This window comes from Oncorhynchus masou, chromosome 12, assembly GCF_036934945.1.
Source record: "Oncorhynchus masou masou isolate Uvic2021 chromosome 12, UVic_Omas_1.1, whole genome shotgun sequence".
NCBI classification, from domain to species: Eukaryota; Metazoa; Chordata; class Actinopteri; order Salmoniformes; family Salmonidae; genus Oncorhynchus; species Oncorhynchus masou.
In genome coordinates, this window is record NC_088223.1 from 34,967,510 (window position 1) to 34,987,214 (window position 19,705).

Sequence of the window (19,705 nt, forward strand, 5' to 3'; positions counted from 1 at the left end):
ATCAAGTTGTCAAGATATATACATTTCACAATACAGAAATCCCTCGTGAAGGAGTTAGACTTATTTCCCTCCGTGGCTCTTAGGCTTCATGTAAATGTTCTCCCTAAGGGGCTACAGCACAGCAATGGCATCAGTGGATAATGAAGAGGAGTAAATAATCGTGTTCCTCTTGTTCATCGCTCATTCTCCTATTATCCGCACATTAAGTTGAAATTGATTCAAACATGTTTGGATCGCGCCCAAAGAGACTACGTGAGGGATTTAATGTGACTCCATATTGCTCCTAATAGCACCTTGAATTCCCATGATTTTGGAATGAGATGTTCGACGAGCAGAAACATCTTCTATTCTTATTATCTATTCTTCAAAATGACACAATATTATTTACCGCAAAATAATCTGAAACACAACCAAAACGAACAGCAAATGCATCCAACAAGTGTGTAGAGTCACAAGCTTGATGTAGTCATTGCGTGCTAGGAATATGGGATCAAATTCTAAACTTTTCACTACTTGAATACACAAATAAGTGAATTTGTCTCAATACTTTTGGTCCACTAAAATAGGGAGGGGGGGACTATTTACAAATAGTACTGTAATTTCTAAATTTCACCCAATATGAATGAAAATACTATCAAATTAAAGCTGACAGTCTGCCCTTTAACCTCATAGTTATTAAAGTGCTGGAGTACAGAGCCAAAACAAAAAATGTGTCACTGTCCCAATACTTCTGGAACTCATTGTATTTCTCTTGTTTCTCTGTGACAATGGACAATAGAGTAATCTTCATCGACATAGACATTATGCAGCAGTATACCAATGTAGTTGTGCTGTTCAGCTGTACTATGGTGGTTCCCAGAACTCCTACTTTTTCTTGTGACCACCAGATAATCAAAACTTTTTCGAGCCACAGGTCAATCTATGTATAAAGTCATGTATGACTATGTGAATGAACATGTCTGTAAATAATCTTGGATCACAGTGTTCTCGCATCTATTTTCTTGTAGTCCGTAAGTAAGAGTGTATGAGAGATGGATAGCCTCCACTCTTAGAAAAAAGGGTTATTCGGCTCTCCCCATATGAGGGAACCCTGTTTGGTTCCAGGGAGAACCCTTTTTGGCTCCATGTAGAACCTTTTCGGGTTCCATGTTGAACCCTTTGTGGAAATGGTCCTATATGGATCCCAAAAGGGTTCACTTGGAACCAAAAGAGTTCTACATGGAACCAAAAAGGTTTCTTTAAAGGGTTCTCGTATGGTGACAGCCAAAGAACCCTTTTGGGTTCTAGATAGTGTACTGTGTACAAAACTGCCAATTCTGTGCAGTATTTAGGTGCAGTGTTTCTTGTTGACAGAGTTGGAAAAAAATCACTCGTGTACAAATGATCTGAGATGTCTTCACCTTATTTTTCCCATAGACCACTGTGAAAAACTATTTGGTGCTTGCCTACGAGGCAAAGTGAAGGGAACCGTTCTCTCAAATAATATCCTTGAACTCATCATCTGATGCCAGTCACAAAATATGTTGCATGAGATCATAACTGATCTCCCCGCAGGAGCAGGGTTCTTTGTGGAGAAGGTCACAACCATGTGCCCGTGCATCGACTACGGGGGTTTCAACGACATCAGTGAAGAAACGGTACCCCTCATCTCCTCGGCCTTCGAGCCGTTCCAGGGGGCCACCGTGTTCTCAAGCTGGACCTACGGAACGCCTACCACCTGGTGCGGATACGGGAAATCAAATCAAATCAAATGTTATTTGTCACATACACATGGTTAGCAGATGTTAATGCGAGTGTAGCGAAATGCTTGTGCTTCTAGTTCCGACAATGCAGCAATAACCAACAAGTAATCTAACTAACAATTCCAAAACTAATTTCTTATACACAGTGTAAGGGGATAAAGAATATGTACATAAGGATATGAATGAGTGATGGTGCAGAGCAGCATAGGCAAGATACAGTAGATGGTATCGAGTACAGTATATACATATGAGATGAGTATGTAAACAAAGTGGCATAGTTAAAGTGGCTAGTGATACATGTATTACATAAGGATGCAGTAGATGATATAGAGTACAGTATATACGTATACATATGAGATGAATAATGTAGGGTATGTAAACATTATATTAGGTAGCATTGTTTAAAGTGGCTAGTGATATATTTTACATCATTTCCCCTTAATTCCCATTATTAAAGTGGCTGGAGTTGAGTCAGTGTGTTGGCAGCAGCCACTCAATGTTAGTGGTTGCTGTTTAACAGTCTAATGGCCTTGAGATAGAAGCTGTTTTTCAGTCTCTCGGTCCCAGCTTTGATGCACCTGTACTAACCTCGCCTTCTGGATGATAGAGGGGTGAACAGGCAGTGGCTCGGGTGGGTGTTGTCCTTGATGATCTTTATGGCCTTCCTGTAACATCGGGTGGTGTAGGTGTCCTGAAGGGCAGGTAGTTTGCCCCCGGTGATGCGTTCTGCAGACCTCACTACCTTCTGGAGAGCCTTACGGTTGTGGGCGGAGCAGTTGCCGTACCAGGCGGTGATACAGCCCGCCAGGATGCTCTCGATTGTGCATCTGTAGAAGTTTGTGAGTGCTTTTGGTGACAAGCCGAATTTCTTCAGCCTCCTGAGGTTGAAGAGGCGCTGCTGCGCCTTCTTCACGATGCTGTCTGTGTGAGTAGACCAATTCAGTTTGTCTGTGATGCTGCTGCGCCTTCTTCACGATGCTGTCTGTGTGAGTAGACCAATTCAGTTTGTCTGTGATGTGTATGCCGAGGAACTTAAAACTTACTACCCTCTCCACTACTGTTCCATCGATGTGGATAGGGGGTTTTCCCTCTGCTGTTTCCTGAAGTCCACAACCATCTCCTTAGTTTTGTTGACGCCCTAGAAGGGGACGAGTGGAAGACTGCATTCAACACGGCCAGCGGTCACTAAAAGCGTCTGGTCATGCCATTTGGTCTTACCAAGACCCCCACTGTATTTCAGGCTCTGGTTAATGATGTTCTCCGCGACATGTTGAACCGGTTCGTCTTCGTCTACCTTGATGACATCCTCGTCTTCTCCTGTTCCGCCAAGAACACGTTCTCCACATCTGACAGGTTCTCCAATGCCTCCTGGTGAACCAGCTTTTTGTAAAAGAGGAGAAGTGCGAATTCCATCATTCCGCCATCCCCATTCTGGATTACATCATCGCTGCAGGGAGTGTACAGATGTATCCCGGAAAGGTGGTGGATTGGCCCCAGCCTACGTCCAGGGTGCAGCTGCAACGTTTCCTGGTATTCGGCAAATTTTATCTGCGCTTTTTCCGGGGTTACAGCACCCTGGCTTCCTCCCCGTCTGCACTCACCTCTCCCAAGGTTCTGTTCACGTAGTCCCCAGCTGCTGACCGGGCGTTCCGGGATCTCAAATACCGCTTCACCACAGCTCCCATCTTGGTTCATCCTGACGCGTCCCACCAGTTTATGATGGAGGCCGACACTTCGGATGTCGGAGTGAGGGCTATCCTGTCCCCGCGTTCTGCCCTGGACCTCAAGTTACATCCTTGCACCGCCTTCTCCCACCGCCCCAATGCCACGGAGAGGAACTAAGACGTGGGAAATCTTGAGCTTCTCACGGTGAAGATGGCGTTGGAGTGGAGGCACTGGCTGGAAGGGGCAGAACATCCGTTCGTTGTGTGGACCGACCACAAGAAATTGGAATATCTCACCTGAGGTATAGGGAAGCAGGTTCGTCAGGTGCAGCGATCCCAGCCGAACCCCGGGGGGCCCAGATAACCGGATGTTCGTTCCTGACGCGGTCCGCTCCTCGGTCCTGGAGTGGGCCCACTCCTCCAGTCTTGCCTGCCACCCAGGCGGTGGGCCCTGGCCTTTAAGCGACAAAGATTGTTGTGGCCTACCATGGTTCCTGACGTCTCTGCGTTCGTCGCCGCATCCACGATCTGTGAAAAGGACAAGACTCCCTGGCAAGCTCTAGCTGGTCTCCTTCAACCTCTGCCTGTCCCTCACCGGTTCTGGTCTCTTCTTTGTCATGGGTCTTCCCTTGCCTTATTGCAACACTGCCATCCTGACTGTAGTGGATCGGTTTTCCAAAGCCGCCCACTTCATTCCTCTCCCCAAGCTACCCTCAGCCAAAGAGACGGCCCAGCTAATTGTGCTTCACGTCTTCCGGATCCATGGACTGTCAGTGGACATGGTCTCCAACTGGGGTCCTCAGTTCTCGTCATGGTTCTGGAAGGCGTTCTGCACACTCATTGGGTCGTCGGCCAGCCTGTCTTCCGGGTTCCACCCCCAGTCCAATGGCCAATTGGAGCAAGCCAACCAAGACCTGGAGACGACTCTGTGCTGCCTGGTCTCCGCCAACCCCACCACCCGGAGCCAGCAACTAGTATGGGTCGAATACACCCACATCACCCTTCCTTGCTCTGCCACGGGTCTATTTCCCTTTGAGTGTTCCCTGGGCTATCAGTCCCCGCTCTTCCCTGAGCAGGAGGAAGAGGTCGGCATACCTTTGGCCCAGATGTTTGTCCGCTGCTGTCGTCGTACCTGAAAGAGAGCCCGGTCAGCCCTTCTCATATCAACGACAAGTGGATCGCCACCGGACCCTGACTCCCTGGTATCGTCTCGGGCAGAAGGTATGGCTGCCCACCTGTGATCTGCCCCTCCGGTTGTAATCCTGCAAAATCTTCCCCCGGTTGATCTTCCCCCTTTCCCCATCTCCAAGGTCATTAGCCCCTCTGCTGTTCGTCTTCTGTTGTACATCCCACTTTTCATGTTTCCAGAATTAAACCCATGTCTCACAGCCCTTTGTCTCTTGTTTGCACCCTATCTGGATTACTTTTGTTACTTTGACACTGTCTGCATCTGGGCCTTACCTGAAACGTGATAGTATGATACAGAAGACATCAAGCACTTTCAGATGAGCAGGTTCCTGAATTTATTGATAAATCGATTTAGTCAGTTCGTATATAACTATGTATGTGATGTAATCTGTATGCTTTCTGTACCAGCCCCCTCAGATTTGGCCTCTGGGTAAAGTAAAATATCTTTGTTGATTTAAGCCAGATTTAACCTTTATATTTATCAGGGAGCACAATGTCTTTTTTACAGATGAGCCCTGAATTACAGAAACACACACACAAAATGCAATAAGAAGGAAAACACAGACAGTCATAAAAAAAATAAAGAAAACAATCAGTTAAGGTCCTCAATCAGCTTTCTGAATTGCCCTAGATTTAGAGGCACCAAAAGGTCACATTTAAGAATTTTAAAGATTGTTCCACAAATAGTTATGTCTCTGCTGTTAGGCTACCATTCTCTCAACCATGCTTCATAGTTCACAATTGTATAAACTATCACGCCCGAAATTCAATTTAATTGACTTCACTGTTTGTGTTTTTTAATCAGTTTGGTAAATATTTTTTATCCCATTGTGGCAGCAAGCAACCACATATGGAATAATTAGTCATATATTTGGTTCCCCAGAAAACCCTGTAATTCTAAGAAATAAGTGTCAAAATCACTGCAGTATTAAGGGTGATAATGAGTAGGGCTATGTTCAGTCGTTTTTTGACAGTGAACCCACTGAGATTGATCTGCAAGCGGACGCTTCTGTGTGCAGCTTGTTTGATGCTTGTGAATGGTTCAGCAGTCAACTTGTATTGGAAATATCACGGCGTTGGCGAGGATCGACAGGCCACCTTGGGGAGTGTGGCCCGTGTCACGGTTGAGGACAGTAAGTTTATAGAGTTTACAATGTCCAGATAGCAGTATTACATATTAAGTCTGGACGGACACTTAGTTTGTCCCAAATGACACCCTATTCCCTATTTAGTACACTACTTTTGACCAGGGCGTTGGTCAAAAGTAGCCTTGTGCACTACATAGGGAATAGGTTGCCATTTGGGACATAAAATAGATATGATTCCCAGTAAGTCCAGAGGAGACTTGATACTTTGTTCAATGTAGCCCAGATGCCATTAATAACAACAAACATGCGCTTTGAAACCAACCTGTTAAACTTAAAGAAAATAATCCTTGAAATGGTTTTATTCATAAAGATCATGAGCCCACCCTGCGCCAGGAAGACCCAGTCCTTGTTCAGGTAAGAATAGGCTTATCAATAGTCTGGGTACCAGTCTGTTCTGCTCTTGCCAATTTAATCGTGGCAATATGATATTGGCATGGCAATCCTATAAGGAGATGGCAGAGAGCTGAAACAGACTGGCACCAATGCTATAATAATACTGCTTTGTTAGCAGGATTGGTTCAAAAACAATCTATCATTCAAACTGACTTAAATCGATCCTGTCTTGTTTCTTAGTATGTGGTTAAAAAGGTTGGTTAGTTGCCCTGTCTGGCTTTAATCCCTTGGTCTGGAACCTTGTGTGTTCCTATCTCCATGAGTCTATCCATTCTGATACTCTTTAGTCTTTAGAGGATATTACACATCAAGTCACTCGTTTTCTATAAAACAACAATGAAAATATCTGTAAACATATTCCCTCTTCTCCAAGCCCAAACCAGTCAACTACCTCATCCATACTGCGAGGGTTCTGGTGAGAGACCTGGCATTGTTAAACATGCAGGTAACCAATCACATTATTAACCAAATCTCACCTGATCTTATAGGGAGAATTTGTATAATTTGATGTATAATTTAACCTGTTCCCTCTTTTTTCACAGACTTCAAAATTGGTGATTGAGGAGCCTACCCTTCACTTCACGCAGGGTAACTAGTGCTTGATGAATAGTCAGCACTTGCAGATAGCCATTCACAGGAATCCAATCACATTATTACAGGGTATAGATCATTCAAAATAATAATTTCATTCCCCTTCCTGCAAATCAAAAATGTGTTGTATTTCAACTCCCAAGTGTCTTTGGGTTTTCCTTAGCATGTGTGACCCTAATTGAAACCTAAGAGAGACTTGTTGTACAAACAAGAGCATTCTGACAGGAATGTTTATGTGATTTTATCTTGGTTCACTAGGAACCAAGTGGGACGGAACAGGGAGGGACCTACCTGAATTTGTTGAATAAACACATTTGTTTTCCGTTGCATTTTGCTACGATTTGAGAGCACTCCTCCTCTGAGTTTAAAGGGATACTTCAGGATTTTGACAATGAGGCCTTTTATCTACTTCTCCAGAGTTAGATGAACTTGTGGATACCATTTTTATGTCTCTGTGTCAAGTTTGAAGGAAGTTACATTTAATTTAATGAGCCAATGCTAACTTATGTCAGCACAATGACTGGAAGTCTATGGTATTCTAGTAGAAGTCTATGGTATTCTGCTGGTATTCTAGTAGATACCCATAGACTTTGTCATTTCGTTAACACTAGTTAGCATTGGCTCGCAAAACTACCTCTAACTTCCTTCATATTGGACACAGAGACTTAAAGATGTTATCCCCAAGTTTATCTGACTGGGGAAGTAGATAATTCCTGAAGTATCCATTTAATATATACATATGTTCAACCTGCCCAGATAGCAGATGATTCTGGGCCCTTTGCAGCAACTGTTTGGCACTGCTGGCTTTGCCTCGGCCAGTTCTGTGTGGACCAACAGTCGGCCAAATACGTCAAACAATTTTGTATTCATTGTGGGAGGCCAAATGTGATTTTTTTTAAATGAAATATGCACTCAACATTTTATCCCTCACATATGTACATATACATTCTCTGTACCCTTTGATCTGTTGTTAATCATCTTTTAGATTGGGTGTTACTATATTTTGCACTTGCTGAATACTTTCTCTTTATTTCTCTTTACTCTTTATTCACCTCCTCCATCTTGCTCTCTTTCTCTGCTCTGCCCTCCTCCAGACCACCTCATCTGCCCTGAAATGTGCCATCCAGTTGGGCATCATCCACACATTTGGCAGCCTGTGCCAGAGGCAAAAGAGAGATGTACTATTCAAGGACTTTGAAGATGTGGAGAGAATCTCTTTCCCCAGGTGTGTGTGTGTGGTTGGTTGGTTGGTTGATGGAGAGGGAGGTATAGAGGGAGTGGGAGATATTCTCAGAAGCAAACTTGTATGGGTTTCTATTATGTTTTTATGTCAATATTGCATTCTGAACAAGTGTAGAATGTGGGCTTTGCCGGTATCCAGATTTTCATGTCATACTGTTTTTCTCTCATTCCGGGATTTCCGGTACTACCCGCATAAGGGGGGTCTAAAAATACAAGAAAAGCCCATTGGGCCTCTATTACCAGAATGCTAACAGAATTAGCACAAACTAATAACAAAATCACATGGATGCTGTTAGTTAAATGCTAATGAGTGAAAATGAACATAAACTAATAGCAATGACAGGCAAATCCTGCTCATAAAGTATAACTAGTCGCTACCGAATGTCATTTTCACTGTGTGTGCACATTTACAAGCGGAAGTGAACGAGAGAAATTGTGCAAAGGAACAACATTTTGATGGATTCTTTTCTGGAACGTGTACATGGAGCAGATGGGAGAACAGAGAAAGAAAAAACCGCTAGTAGGAAGCACAGGGAAAAAATGGCAGCTGTACAGATTACTCATCCAGAGCGCTTTGACTTCTGGCAGAAAGCCTATATAAGATATCTGATGGGAAACATTTAGTAGTGAATTGCATAATTTCCTCACCTCATGTGCACTGCACAACAGAGACTCGCTGATAGATATACAACGCCATGGACTCACCAGCTCGCTTTCTCCCATTGTGCCATTTACAAACAAACACCTGACTGGCTCAGCTGTTCTGGGGAACTACTGTAAGCTTCATAATATCAAATAATGTGACAGTTGAAACGAAGAACGCAATCTGCTTTATCTCCTGATGTATTGCTCAAGTTGACTACAGGTATTAGCTTAAAGTAGCAACAGTATTCAAAATGTATTGAAAAACATCAATGAAATAGTATTGGCGGTATTGAAAAATCATCCTGTGGCCTTTTCCAAATACATTAAAACAACAGTGGAGTATAAATTATATCAATGGAGAAATCATTGATGGGAATGTGAATGCAGGAGGTGGAATGGTCTATTTAAATACTGTGTAATTAATCACTGTTTTGGTTCCAGTACTCTCTGTGTGATGAGGAACTGATTGAGCTGTCCAACTCTGAACCCAGTGGATCTCAGTTCTGTCTCCAGCGATGACCAGTTCCTCATTAAGACTGTGCATCACAAAGAGGCTGAGTTCTTACAATAACTACTGCCTGGCTACTTCGTGGTAAGAGAGAGAGTTTGTTAGCTAGTGTGTGCATTTTTTTGATCCAATGTGTACTTTATGTTTTGTGTTTTGAGTTACCAAGTTAATCCCGTTACTCAATTCAAGCTTTGGCTTCACTGTCTTCCTGGTTTATTCACTATGTTTTGTTCTACACTAATAGACCAGTTCTAAAGTGGATTTGATTGATATACTTACACCCTCTCGTTTCCCCTCCTCCTCTCTAGAACCTACACCAGAATAAGAGAACCTTGTTTTATGGTCTGTACTGCGTCCAGGCGGGGGGCAAGAACATCTGTATCACTGTCATGAACAACGTGCCTCTGCGTGCATGCACTTCAAGTACGACCTGAAGGGCTCTACCTATAAGAGACGGGCCTCAGCTAAGGAGCGGGACAAGGCCGTGCCCACCTTCAAAGTCCTGGACTTCATCCAGTACCTGCCTGATGGAATGATGCTGGAGCCAGACAGCTACAATGCCCTGAGCAAGACCATCAAGAGAGACTGCCTGGTGAGGCAGACCATCAAGAGAGACTGCCTGGCGAGGCAGACCATCAAGAGAGACTGCCTGGCGAGGCAGACCATCAAGAGAGACTGCCTGGCGAGGGAGACCATCAAGAGAGACTGCCTTGTGAGTAGACCATCAAGAGAGACGAGGGAGACCATCAAGAGACAGAGGAGACCAGAGGGAGACCATCATCCTGGCGAGGGAGACCATCAAGAGAGACAGGGAGACCATCAAGAGAGACATCCTGGCGAGGGAGACCATCAAGAGAGACATCCTGGCGAGGGAGACCATCAAGAGAGACATCCTGGCGAGGGAGACCATCAAGAGAGACAGAGGGAGACCATCAAGAGAGACTGCCTGGGGAGGGAGACCATCAAGAGAGACTGCCTGGGGAGGGAGACCATCAAGAGAGACATCCTGGCGAGGGAGACCATCAAGAGAGACATCCTGGCGAGGGAGACCATCAAGAGAGACATCCTGGCGAGGGAGACCATCAAGAGAGACTGCCTGGGGAGGGAGACCATCAAGAGAGACTGCCTGGGGAGGGAGACCATCAAGAGAGACATCCTGGCGAGGGAGACCATCAAGAGAGACATCCTGGCGAGGAGACCATCAAGAGAGACATCAAGAGAGGCTGGTGAGGAGACCATCCTGGCCTGGTGAGGGAGACCATCAAGAGAGACTGCCTGGGGAGGGAGACCATCAAGAGAGACTGCCTGGGGAGGGAGACCATCAAGAGAGACTGCCTGGGGAGGGAGACCAAGAAGAGAGGCTGCCTGGGGAGGGAGACCATCAAGAGAGACTGCCTGGTGAGGCAGACCATCAAGAGAGACTGCCTGGCAAGGGAGACCATCAAGAGAGACTGCCTGGTGAGTAGACCATCAAGAGAGACTGCCTGGCGAGGGAGACCATCAAGAGAGACTGCCTGGTGAGGGAGACCATCAAGAGAGACTGGTGAGGGAGACCATCAAGAGAGACATCAAGAGAGACTGCCTGGCGAGGCAGACCATCAAGAGAGACTGCCTGGCAAGGGAGACCATCAAGAGGCCAGACCATCAAGGAGACTGCCTGGCGAGGAGACCATCAAGAGACATCCCGGGGAGACCATCAAGAGAGGGAGACCATCAAGAGAGACTGCCTGGGGAGACCATCAAGAGAGACCTCAGAGGACATCCTGGCGAGGGAGACCATCAAGAGAGACTGCCTGGGGAGGGAGACCATCAAGAGAGAAGAGGGAGACCATCCTGGTGAGGCAGACCATCAAGAGAGACTCCTGGCGAGGAGACCATCAAGAGAGACATCCTGGCAAGGGAGACCATCAAGAGAGACTGCCTGGTGAGTAGACCATCAAGAGAGACTGCCTGGGAGGGAGACCATCAAGAGACACTGCCTGGCGAGGGAGACCATCAAGAGAGACATGCCTGGTGAGCAAGGAGACCATCAAGAGAGACATGCCTGGTGAGTAGACCATCAAGAGAGACTGCCTGGTGAGGAGACCATCAAGAGAGACTGCCTGGGGAGGAGACCATCAAGAGAGACTGCCTGGGGAGGGAGACCATCAAGAGAGACTGCCTGGGGAGGGAGACCATCAAGAGAGACTGCCTGGGGAGGGAGACCATCAAGAGAGACTGCCTGGTGAGGCAGACCATCAAGAGAGACTGCCTGGTGAAGACCATCAAGAGACTGCCTGGTGAGGGAGACCATCAAGAGAGACTGCCTGGTGTAGACCATCAAGAGAGAGGCAGACCATCAAGAGAGACTGCCTGGAGACCATCAAGAGAGACTGCCTGGTGAGGAGACCATCAAGAGAGACTGCCTGGGGAGGGAGACCATCAAGAGAGACTGCCTGGGGAGGCAGACCATCAAGAGAGACTGCCTGGCAAGGGGACCATCAAGAGAGACTGCCTGGTGAGGAGACCATCAAGAGAGACTGCCTGAGGCAGACCATCAAGAGAGACTGCCTGGAGGGAGACCATCAAGAGAGACTTCCTGGTGAGGGAGACCATCAAGAGAGACTGCCTGGTGAGGAGACCATCAGAGAGGAGACCATCAAGAGAGACTGCCTGGCAAGGGAGACCATCAAGAGAGACTGGTGAGGAGACCATCAAGAGAGGCCTGGTGAGGCAGACCATCAAGAGAGACTGCCTGGTGAGGAGACCATGAGGGAGACCAAGAGAGACTGCCTGGTGAGGGAGACCATCAAGAGAGACTGCCTGGTGAGGGAGACCATCAAGAGAGACTGCCTGGGGAGGGAGACCAGTAGACCATCAAGAGAGACTGCCTGGTGAGACCATCAAGAGAGACTGCCTGGTGAGGGAGACCAAGAAGAGAGGCTGCCTGGTGAGGGAGACGATCAAGAGACTTCCTGGTGAGGGAGACGATCAAGAGACTTCCTGGTGAGGGAGACCATCAAGAGAGACTGCCTGGTGAGGGAGACCATCAAGAGAGACTGCCTGGTGAGAGAGACCAAGAAGAGAGGCTGCCTGGTGAGGGAGACCATTAAGAGAGACTTCCTGGCGAGGGAGACCAAGAAGAGAGGCTGCCTGGTGAGGGAGACCATCAAGAGAGACTGCCTGGCAAGGGAGACCATCAAGAGAGACTGCCTGGTGAGTAGACCAACAAGAGAGACTGCCTGGTGAGGCAGACCATCAAGAGAGACTGCCTGGCGAGGCAGACCATCAAGAGAGACTGCCTGGTGAGGGAGACCATCAAGAGAAACTGCTTGGGGAGGGAGACTAAGAAGAAAGGCTGTCTGGTGAGGGAGACCAAGAAGAGAGGCTGCCTGGTGAGGGAGACCATCAAGAGAGACTGCCTGGTGAGGGAGACTATCAAGAGAGACTGCCTGGCAAGGGAGACCATCAAGAGAGACTGCCTGGTGAGTAGACCAACAAGAGAGACTGCCTGGTGAGGCAGACCATCAAGAGAGACTGCCTGGCGAGGCAGACCATCAAGAGAGACTGCCTGGCGAGGGAGACCATCAAGAGACTTCCTGGTGAGGGAGGCCATCAAGAGAGACTGCCTGGTGAGGGAGACCAAGAAGAGAGGCTGCCTGGTGAGGGAGACCATCAAGAGAAACTGCTTGGGGAGGGAGACCATCAAGAGAGACTGCCTGGTGAGTAGACCAACAAGAGAGACTGCCTGGTGAGGCAGACCATCAAGAGAGACTGCCTGGCGAGGCAGACCATCAAGAGAGACTGCCTGGTGAGGGAGACCATCAAGAGAAACTGCTTGGGGAGGGAGACTAAGAAGAAAGGCTGTCTGGTGAGGGAGACCAAGAAGAGAGGTTGCCTGGTGAGAGAGACCAAGAAGAGAGGCTGCCTGGTGAGGGAGACCATCAAGAGAGACTGCCTGGTGAGGGAGACCATCAAGAGAGACTGCCTGGCAAGGGAGACCATCAAGAGAGACTGCCTGGTGAGTAGACCAACAAGAGAGACTGCCTGGTGAGGCAGACCATCAAGAGAGACTGCCTGGCGAGGCAGACCATCAAGAGAGACTGCCTGGCGAGGGAGACCATCAAGAGACTTCCTGGTGAGGGAGGCCATCAAGAGAGACTGCCTGGTGAGGGAGACCAAGAAGAGAGGCTGCCTGGTGAGGGAGACCATCAAGAGAAACTGCTTGGGGAGGGAGACCATCAAGAGAGACTGCCTGGTGAGGGAGACTAAGAAGAAAGGCTGCCTGGCGAGGGAGACCATCAAGAGAAACTGCTTGGGGAGGGAGACCATCAAGAGAGACTGCCTGGTGAGGGAGACTAAGAAGAAAGGCTGCCTGGTGAGGGAGACCAAGAAGAGAGGCTGCCTGGTGAGGGAGACCATTAAGAGAGACCGCCTGGCGAGGGAGACCATCAAGAGAGACTGCCTGGCGAGGGAGACCATCAAGAGAAACTGCTTGGGGAGGGAGACCATCAAGAGAGACTGCCTGGTGAGGGAGACTAAGAAGAAAGGCTGCCTGGCGAGGGAGACCATCAAGAGAAACTGCTTGGGGAGGGAGACCATCAAGAGAGACTGCCTGGTGAGGGAGACTAAGAAGAAAGGCTGCCTGGCGAGGGAGACCAAGAAGAGAGGCTGCCTGGTGAGGGAGACCATTAAGAGAGACCGCCTGGCGAGGGAGACCATCAAGAGAGACTGCCTGGTGAGGGAGACCATCAAGAGAGACTGCCTGGTGAGGGAGACCATAAAGAGAGACTGCCTGGTGAGGGAGACCATCAAGAGACTGCCTGGTGAGAGAGACCAAGAAGAGAGGCTGCTTGGTGAGGGAGACCATCAAGAGAGACTGCCTGGTGAGGGAGACCATCAAGAGAGACTGCCTGTTAAAAGAGACCATCAAGAGAGACTGCCTGGTGAGGAAGAGTGGTTGCGTCCCAAATGGCACCTATTCCCTAAATATTGCACAACTTTTGACCAGGACCTATAGATCATTTTTTATGGGGTGGAAATGTTGCTGAGAAGTGCCATACATTTTTAAAGTAACAATCCAGTGTTTTCAGATTTCTATGAAAAATGACCTAAAAATTACAATTAAGTGCAATAGTTTTCCTTCTAAAATGGTTTATTATGTTAAAAAGCAGCTTTTCTGTTTTGGAATGGTGTGGGCGTAACCCAACAGCAGAATGGTGTGGGTATATACCTGTCATTTGCCAGCTCAGCCAATGAGCCAACATGACCTGATGTTCTATGAAGGAATAGCAAGCATTTCTGAAACAGTCTGTTTGAGATACCAGTTAAAGGTGTTTTTTTTTTTTTTTTTTTCTCTAACTTATGCTTTGGCCTCAAATATGAGTATAGGATGAGTCAACAACATTATTTGGGTATGAGTTTACAGAATATGCACTTTTAAAATGTAGATTTTCACCTGATTGTTACTTTAATGATTGTGATAACATATGTTCATCACATATCATTTTGTATGTCAATATTGTAGTGGAGTTGACTTGAACTTGGTCCCCTACCATTGGTACATGCGCTATACACTAACCCTACTTAATTTCTCTTATCTTCCCTGAGATACTTCACCACCACTTGTCTGTTTGTCTCAGTCCAGGGGCCGTATGTATCAAGTGTCTTAGAATAACAGTGCAGATTTAGAGTCAGATCCCCCTGTCCATATAATCTTATTCCAATGACTGTATATGAATGGACAAAGCCATCAATCACCTGACACCATTCATTCCTATGTGAAGGACAGCATTTCAATAGCATTTGAAGCCAAGGAAGTCAGTTAAGATGGTGCCTCATGGAGACATAACATACGCAGTTTGAGCAAGGCCAGGAAGTGATGTTGCAGTCTAGCTCAGTGCTAGCTTTCATTGAGTATCTCAAGTTGACGGCTAACCCCCCCCATTTAAAATAAATTGGTTCAAGGACATACAGTACAAGTCAAAAGTTTGGACACGCCTACTCATTCCAGGGTTTTTCTTTATTTTTACTATTTTCTACATTGTAGAACAATAGTGAAGACATCCAAACTATATAATAACACATGAAATCATGTAGTAACCAAAAAAGTGTGCAACAAACCCAAAAGGAACAGACGGGAGCAAGGAAACAAAACCCTGTTAGGTTCTATGAAGAAAATTAACTGACAACAGACAGAGAACACCGGTATAAATACACAGGGGATAATGGGGAAGATGTGCGACACCTGGGGAGGGTGGAGACAAGCACAAAGACACGTAAAATAGATCAGGGCCTGACAGAATGAGTAGGTGTGTTCAAACTTTTGACTGGTACCGAACATCAGGTGTAATAGAAGCAATTATTGGTACCATGATTGTCTTCGATTTTATTTTTATTTACACGAAGATTGACATTTTCCCATTCACCATAATGAGGGATCCTGTTTTCTGAAAACAATGCCTGCAGTACCGCGGTCAGCTTTGAACTTCTTGGCTCAAATGAGAGGGGGCAATCGTCCTCCCCTGTCTTCTTCTTTGTAATCTAAAAGGCTAAACTGATCCTAAATTGGTACTCAGTTTGTCTCTTGAGTCCTGACTCCTTTGTCCCTTCGTCCTCCATAGCTGCTGCAGAGCTTTAAGATCATGGAGTACAGCCTGTAAATGCTACACCAAGCCTACGGTATTTCACACATTTTCCCTGGTGTACTCCTCCATCCCCTCTTAACTGTTTCTCTGACCCCTGCATATTGTCCCTCTGCTCTTCCTGTAGCTGCTGCAGAGCTTTGAGATCATGGACTACAGCCTGCTGGTGGGGATCCACAACCTGGAGCAGGCAGGTGGCTCGGGAGCTGGCTGGAGAGGAGGCAGGGGGGCAGCACACCAGAGGGGCCAGAGTTCCTTCTATTCCACCACCATTGATACCATCCAGGGAGAGGCAAACGGCTCTGGGTGCACTGGACACTGAGGACCAGTAAGTATCCACTTTGCAGTCCGCACACTTCTCAGTCCAGCTAGTTTGTTCAGTTGTTTGAATATTTAGTGTAGTAGAATTTGAAAGCTGATCTGTCCAGTTGAGGAAAATGTGTGTTGGTCCATAATATAGGAGGTTGTCCCTGTATGTTTTTGCAGCATGGGGGGTATCCCGACATGGAAGTCCAAGAGGGAGAGGATGCTAGTCTATATCGGCATAATCAACATTCTGCAGTCCTACAGGTAACCACTGCTCTGATTGTACATGAAGGTCTATTGGAAGTTTTGTCTGTGTTTGTGTGTCTGATGGGGTATGCTATGTGAAACTGTGAATACATTACTGTAGGTCCGTGGTAACCCATGTCCTGTGTTTTTACTCAAGTTTGCGAAGAAGAACGATCACTCGTGGAAAGCTCTGGTCAACAACGGGGTAAGACATCAGACAACTATGGGGACCTCCTTTATCATGGTATTACACCATACCCAAACCGGCCACGCACGTGCGTGACCCATTGTGCGCAAATTGATTTTGTCCCCCCCACAACAAACGCTATCACGACACGCAGGTTAAAATACAAACTCTGAACCAATTATATTAATTTGGGGACAAAAAGCATTAAACATTTAAGACAATTTAGCTAGCTAGCTTGCTGTTACTCGCTAATTTGTTTTGGGATATGAACGTTGAGTTATTATTTTACCTAAAATGCACAAGGTCCTCTACTCTGGCAATTAATCCACATGTAAACCAGTCAACCGAATTGTTTCTAGTCATCTCTCCTCCTTCCAGGCTTTTTCTTTTTTGGACTTTATATGGCGATTGGCATCTAACTTTCATAGTTACTACGACGACCGACCAAACTTCAATCACCCATCTGGGTATAACCAATGAGGAGATGGCACGTGGGTATTTGCTTTTATAAACCAATGAGGAGATGAGAGACGCAGGACTTGCACTGTGTTCAGCATCAGAAATAGAACTGACTTCTATTTTAGCGCTTGGCCACACAGACGCTCTTTGGCGCGCACGAGCAGTGTGGGTGCAATAACGTGTTCAAATTTATTTTGCGAATGCTACGCGAGCGGTGTGGCCAGCATGTTAGGGTGAATATTCGTGTATATTCTACATAAGTGTATGCACTACTGTACATTAGTGTGACTTGAAACCCTCGCTCTTCTCCCAGAATACAGTGTTAGTGCACCGACCAGGCTTCTACTCAGACCGCTTTCAGCTGTTCATCTGCAATACTATCTTTAAAAAGAATCCACATAAATGCTTGAATGTTATTCTTTGAAACCTTTTGCTTTACACGGAACCCAAACCGTCTGCGTTCGTGCGCCATCGTGCATACATTGATTTTGTCCCCCTACACCAAACGTGATCATGACAAGCAGGTTAAAATATCAAAACAAACTCTGAACCAATTACATTAATTTGGGGACAGGTCGAAAAGCGTAAAACATTTATGGCAATTTAGGTAGCTAGCTTGCACTTGCTAGCTAATTTGTCCTATTTAGCTAGCGTACTGTTGCTAGCTAATTTGTCCTGGGATATAAACATTGAGTTATTATTTTACCTGAAATGCACAAGGTCCTCTACTCTGACAATTAATCCACATAAAATGGTCAACTGAATCGTTTCTAGTCATCTCTCCTCCTTCCAGGCTTTTTCTTCTTTGAACTTATATGGTGATTGGCATCTAAACTTTCATAGTATTACCACGACGATCAACAACAAAGTTTGTCTTTCAATCACCCACGTGGGTATAACCAATGAGTAGATAGCCCGTGGGTATCTGCTTCTATAAACCAATGAGGAGATGGGAGACGCAGGACTTGCAGCGCGATCTGCGTCAAAAATAGAACTGACTTCTATTTTAGCCCTTGGCAACGCAGACGATCGTTGACGCGCGCGAGCAGTGTGGGTGCAATAATTGAATAAAATAGATTTCTAAATTTATTTTGCAACGCCCGAGTACGCGACACGAGCTGTGTAGTCAGGGTGTTACGCTTTACACTCTGGCTGTATTTAAATTTTCATCCCTTCTCCTAAAGTGTGTACTCCCCCTCATGTATTTAAAAGGAATGGACTGGTGTGAGGAATATGGTGGGAAACTCCTTCCAGCCATGCCTGCACCAATCCAAAGCTTTTAAATGCATAAGGGGGAGTGAACGAGTGCACACTTCAGGAAAAAGGAAGAGAATGTAGCCAGAGTAGAAGTCATCTCACCCCTCCCTTCTTATTCATACACTTAGAAAAAAAAGTGCTATATAGAACCTAAAAGGTTGCTTTGGCTGTCCCCATAGGAGAACACTTTGAAAAACCCTTTTTTGTTCCATGTAAAACCCTTTCCACCGAGGGTTCTACATGGAACCCAAAAGGGTTCTATCTGGAACCAAAAAAGGTTATCCTATGTGGACAGCCAAAGAACCCTTTTGAAGCCCTTTTGTCTAAGAGTGTATGGTGGATGTCTTTTTCTATTATATATTTGTTGTTCCATGATGATAGTTTGTTTTCTACTGTTGTCTAGCTTTACATGCCAAACTAATGTCCCAAGCTAATCTCCCTCTCCCTGTCCAGTGAAGATGCCCCTGTTGAAGAAGAGCCGAGTAGGGACCCAGGGGTTCCTACGGAGGGCCACTACAGCCGGCTCCAGAACCTCTTCGTTCCCCCAGCCAAGAAGCAGCAGCAACCTAGAAGTTCCACACAGCACAGAGACCGTGACAGAGGGAAACAGCGTTGAGGGAGGGAGATGCCCAATGAGAGGATTGTATTAAATATTCTGCAAAAGCATGCATGCTTATGATTGGACAAAGACAAAACTTGAAATTATAGAATCCAGGCAAAATGAGACAAATTAGCTGGGAGGTGTATACATAATCTTTGACTAACAAATGAACAAGAAATCACCAATTTACCAACAAGCAAGGTAAGTAACAGCTACCAGACTGAATTACATCTAGTTCAAAATAATGTCTCTATTAATAACAGTAGTCTTTTTTCAGACACGATGAACACCAGAGGCAGCGGAAAACGCCAAAAAGATGACAAGCCTGTTGCTAGCACGAGTGGAAAGTCTTAGGTAAATTGCTGTAGAATAAATTTAAGCCTATATGTTCAAAATAAAATAACTTTAATTTCAGTTAAATGAGTAATAGAACGGGGTAAGCCAGATAATGAGAATCAGAGCCATATACAGTGCCATCATTATCATCATTAGTCATTTAGGTCAACATTGGATCATTCAGAGATCCTCACTGAACTTCTGGAGAGAGTTTGCTGTACTGAAAGTAAAGGGGCTGAATAATTTTGCACGCCCAATTATTCAGTTTTTGATTTGTTAAAAATGTTTGAAATATCCAATAAATGTCGTTCCACTTCATGATTGTGTCCCACTTGTTGTTGATTCTTCACAAAAAAATAGTTATCTTTATGTTTAAAGCCTGAAATGTGGCAAAAGGTCGCAAAGTTCAAGGCACTGTATTTAGGCTGCAATAGAATGTTGTGGTGTCATGTAAATGTATCATAATGCAGAAGCCACAATGTCCCAAATCTATCAATAAATGATGGCTCTGATGGGAACTAATTTCATTAATGATTTTAAGATGATACTTTGATGGCCGGAGAATTTAG

General features: G+C 45.9%; 1 pseudogene; it reads left to right on the top strand.

The window, feature by feature from the left end:
- Positions 1–4,023: 4,023 nt before the first annotated feature.
- Positions 4,024–18,849, top strand: LOC135549300 (phosphatidylinositol 4-phosphate 5-kinase type-1 alpha-like; annotated as a pseudogene).
- Positions 18,850–19,705: the final 856 nt, after the last annotated feature.